Source organism: Lolium rigidum, chromosome 7 (genome assembly GCF_022539505.1).
Source record: "Lolium rigidum isolate FL_2022 chromosome 7, APGP_CSIRO_Lrig_0.1, whole genome shotgun sequence".
Taxonomy (NCBI): domain Eukaryota; kingdom Viridiplantae; phylum Streptophyta; class Magnoliopsida; order Poales; family Poaceae; genus Lolium; species Lolium rigidum.
Window position 1 is genome coordinate 49,381,601 of NC_061514.1, and position 5,394 is coordinate 49,386,994.

Genomic DNA, 5,394 nt, shown 5'->3' on the forward strand with positions numbered 1-5,394 from the left:
AGCCGCTGGATCCTCGGTAGAACCGGAAGATAGCGGAGGATATTCTTGGCAACCGTGGTCCGCCTCTTCCGACCATCACCATTGCGGTCTACCTCAAAGTACCTAGAGGAATTGCATTTGATGCAATAATTTGTGTCGGCGTGCTCCTCTCTCGAATAGCATGCATCCCTTTGGACAAGCGTGTATCTGCTGAGATGACATCTTAAGGTCACCGAGCAATTTGGTCGAATAGTAGAAGTTTTGCGGCAAGAGGTGCCCTTTCGGCGGAAGGCTGCCTACGATGACCAGAAGTTCATCGAACCCATCTCTGCACAAGTTCCTATGGCACTTCAAGGCCATAAGGCGAGCGATGGCATCTAGTTGGGTAACCTCTCGTATTTTCATGTAGGGGTTTCTGCGAAGCAAACAGAGCCTCATAATACTCCTTTGTGTTTTCCTCCGGGTCCTCACTTGTCTCCGCATCCCGAGGTGTCTCCACCTCTACATGAGAGCTTTCAGGCACATTACCATTAGCCAAGTTTTCTAAGCACCTATCAAAACCGAGTGTCATATTCCCCCCTAGGTTGAATCTGCCGCACCTCCTTCCTAGCACGTTTCTTTGCCTTTTCTCCATGGTAAGTCCAAATCCTCGTAGGACGGTGTGAACCCAAACTTGATCAGGTGCATACTCATAGTTTCCTTGTCCCGTGCCTTTCGGTTAGCGCACTTACTACAAGGGCACCAAACACTTATAGGTCCGCTAGGGATGGCAAACGCCCTATCCACAAACTCGCTCGGTCGTTTCTCCCCATTCATCGGTATAGTTCCACCGACCGATTCTCGCCATCGTACATCCAGCCACGATTATCCATCCTCTAATCAGCAACAAAACGAGACGAACATAGCATTTATATATCAAATACGAAATAAATGCATCATATATTTATTTATTTTACGCGTGCATCAACCTGAAACTCTACTAGGTGGGCTTCTAGCAGCCGCCGGATCCGTAGATTGAGTACGTTCTCCCAGCTCTACCCCGATCCGAGGCAGAATTTCGGCAGCACCTCCCCGCTGCTCTCCCGATACACGTCTCGGCAAAAAGCCGAGAGGGTGTGCATCCGGAGAACAACGGGGAGGCGCTACCGAAATCCTGTCTCGGATCGGGGTAGAGCACGGAGAACGTACCAAACTACGCATCCGCCGGCTGTCCCGATAAATGCCGTAAGAGTTACGGTTCATAATATGCGAGACAACTAATGCATATTTATCCGCGTAACCCTTACGGTCGGGAAGAGACGCCTAGGTATCGCGACAGACTTGATGATCTAGACACAAAAAAAACCTAGGTACAAAAGAGGCGAACGGATTCTCACCCTCGAAGCGTGATCGACAGCCGGGGAAGAAGATCAACGACCCTCTAAGAGAATCGCCAAAGAAGATCCGGAACGCCCGTCAAACACCCCCGCGACGCCGCCCCTCGTGTCCACCTCGAAGCATCTCCTGCATAGCGAGAAAAACCAATTAGGGGCTATTAATAATTACCATGTATGCGCGTATATAGAATATATGGTTTGCTGCAGTATTATATTTGCATCCATATGCTTTTGTCATACCATTTCATCCGGTATGCTTATACAAACAGTGACATGCCAGATTTGGAAGATGAGTTCAAAAAGCTATGAAAAATACTTGTTGCAGTTCATCTGATGCACACATCAACTTGATAATGTAGCAATCCCAAACGAGCTCTAAGTAACATGCAAATTTACAAAAAAAAAATGGCCACATACCGGGTGGTGGCCGGAGCTTCCAAGGATGGTGGCGGCCAGCAGCACGGGCGGCGGGCGGAGGGGGGAGCAGCAGCAGCACGGGCGGCGGGCGGAGGGGCGAGCAGCAGCAGTACAGGCGCGGCGGCGGAGGGGGAGAGCAGCAGCAGCTCGGGCGCGCGGCGGCAATGGCGCGGGGCAGCACGGGCGGCGGGCGGAGGGAGGAGGGAGGAGGGAGGCGGAGGGGGAGAGCGGCAGCAGCACGGGCGCACGGCGGGGAGAGCGGCAGCAGCACGGGGAGATCCGGTGGCGGCGGCGGCGTGGAAGGGAGGCGCGGGAGCGGGTCGAGCTGATGCGTGGGGGATGCGAGTTGTGTGGTCGGGACGCGCCCGAAATGGATAAGTGGAGGCACCTTTGCCGTGCAAGAGAACGTTGCCGTGCGGCAAAGATTCTTTGCCGTGCGCAAGCGCTTTGCCGTGCGGCGTGACCTCTTTGCCGTGCGGCCCAGGATTTGCCGCACGGCAAAGACCCCTTTGCCGTGCAACGTTGCTCTTTGCCGTGCGCTAGTGCACGGCCAATTTTTCTTTTAATTTTACCATTTTGATTGAACATTTAATTTTATTTCAAATTAAATTAAACCTGTTTTTCCAACATTAATAATATTTTATAATGTTCTTATCATGTTTTCTTAAAGCTATAGGGGTGCAAACTCGATCGCATACCTCGCACGGCGTAATCTATAGGATAGATCCACCGGCCGGGGAACACATGTGTGCCCCGGCGTACACATACCGCTCTTTTGGGGAGGAGGGGGAGAACAACCGCCGGAGCACCGATACCCTAACCCTAAACCTAAACCCTAAACTACACGTGCTGACACCGGAGCACCGAAAACCTAAACCCTAGCCCTAACCCTACACCTAACCCTAACCAGTAGATCAGGCACACCCTCGATCGTGTGATAATGGCTCTAGCTACGGGTATATGTGCCAAAGGGTTCCAATCTTGGTTCTCCATGTGTATATGTCCTAAACAAACCTAAAAGAATAAAAAGGTACATTGGTGCACCCTCGCGCGGAGAAATCTAGGGGGTAGACCCGCCGGGGCACACGTTCCGTCGTTTTGGGGAGGAGGGGGATAACGACCGCCGGAGCACCGGAACCCCACCAAACCTTGCATGTGGACCTATGATATGTGTCAAAGTGTGATGCAATGTGTAATGGTGCAAAAGTAGCTCCCCTAAACCCTAAACCCTAAACTGGGGAGGCTTCGAGCCCTAAACCCCTCTAAATCCCTAAACCACGACGCCTGAGTCGCAGAACCATGCATCATAAACCCTAACCCTAACCCTAAACCCTAAACCTATACCTAACCATAAATACTTACCCTTTAACCTAAACCCTAGCCCTAGCCCCTAAACCCTAGCCCTAACCCTACACCTAACCCTAACCAAGAGATCGTGCACACCGTCGATCGTGTGATAATGGCTCTAGCTCACGGGTATATGTGCCAAAGGGTCCCAATCTTGGTTCTCCATGTGTATATGTACTAAACAAACCTAAAAGAATGAAAAGTTACATTGGTGCACCCTCGCGCGGAGAAATCTAGGGGTAGACCCGCCGGGGCACACGTTCCGCCGTTTTGGGGAGGAGGGGGATAACGACCGCCGGAGCACCGGAACCCCACCAAACCTTGCATCTGGACCTATGATATGTGTCAAAGTGTGTTGCAAGGTCTAATGGTGCAAAGGTAGCTCCCCTAAACCCTAAACCCTAAACTGGGGAGGCTTCGAGCCCTAAACCCCTCTAAATCCCTAAACCACGACGCCGGAGCTGCGTAACCATGCATCATAAACCCTAACCCTAACCCTAAACCCTAAACCTATACCTAACCATAAATACTTACCTTTAACCTAAACCCTAGCCCTACACCCTAAACCCTAGCCCTAACCCTACACCTAACCCTAACCAAGAGATCGTGCACACCCTCGATCGTGTGATAATGGCTCTAGCTGCGGGTATATGTGCCAAAGGGTCCCAATCTTGGTTCTCCATGTGTATATGTACTAAACAAACCTAAAAGAATGAAAAGGTACATTGGTGCACCCTCGCGGAGAAATCTGGGGGGTAGACCCGCCGGGGCACACGTTCCGCTGTTTTGGGGGGAGGAGGGGGATAACGACCGCCGGAGCACCGGAACCCCACCAAACCTTGCATGTGGACCTATTATATGTGTCAAAGTGTGATGCAAGGTGTAATGGTGCAAAAGTAGCTCCCATAAACCCTAAACCCTAAACTGGGGAGGCTTCGAGCCCTAAACCCCTCTAAATCCCTAAACCACGACGCCGGAGCTGCAGAACCATGCATCATAAACCCTAACCCTAACCCTAAACCCTAAACCTATACCTAACCATAAATACTTACCCTTTAACCTAAACCCTAGCCCTAGCCCCTAAACCCTAGCCCTAACCCTACACCTAACCCGAACCAGTAGATCAGGCACACCGTCGATCGTGTGATAATGGCTCTAGCTGCGGGTATATGTGCCAAAGGGTCCCAATCTTGGTTCTCCATGTGTATATGTACTAAACAAACCTAAAAGAATGAAAAGTTACATTGGTGCACCTCGCGCGGAGAAATCTAGGGGTAGACCCGCCGGGCACACGTTCCGCTGTTTTGGGGGAGGAGGGGGATAACGACCGCCGGAGCACCGGAACCCCACCAAACCTTGTATATGGACCTATGATATGTGTCAAAGTGTGGTGCAAGGTCTAATGGTGCAAAGGTAGCTCCCCTAAACCCTAAACCCTAAACTGGGGAGGCTTCGAGCCCTAAACCCCTCTAAATCCCTAAACCCCGACGCCGGAGCTGCAGAACCATGCATCATAAACCCTAACCCTAACCATAAACCCTAAACCTATACCTAACCATAAATACTTACCTTTAACCTAAACCCTAGCCCTACACCCTAAACCCTAGCCCTAACCCTACACCTAACCCTAACCAAGAGATCGAGCACACCCTCGATCGTGTGATAATGGCTCTAGTCAGCGGGTGTATGTGCCAAAGGGTCCTAATCTTGGTTCTCCATGTGTATATGTACTAAACAAACCTAAAAGAATGAAAAGGTACATTGGTGCACCCTGCGCGGAGAAATCTAGGGGGTAGACCCGCCGGGGCACACGTTCCGTCGTTTTGGGGTGGAGGAGGGGATAACGACCGCCGGAGCACCGAACCCCACCAAACCTTGCATGTGGACCTATGATATGTGTCAAAGTGTGATGCAAGGTGTAATGGTGCAAAAGTAGCTCCCCTAAACCCTAAACCCTAAACCGGGAGGCTTCGAGCCCTAAACCCTCTAAATCCCTAAACCACGACGCCGAGCTGCAGTAACCATGCATCATAAACCCTAACCCTAACCCTAAACCCTAAACCTATACCTAACCATAAATACTTACCCTTTAACCTAAACCCTAGCCCTAGCCCCTAAACCCTAGCCCTAACCCTACACCTAACCCTAACCAAGAGATCGTGCACACCGTCGATCGTGTGATAATGGCTCTAGCTGCGGGTATATGTGCCAAAGGGTCCCAATCTTGGTTCTCCATGTGTATATGTACTAAACAAACCTAAAAGAATGAAAAGTT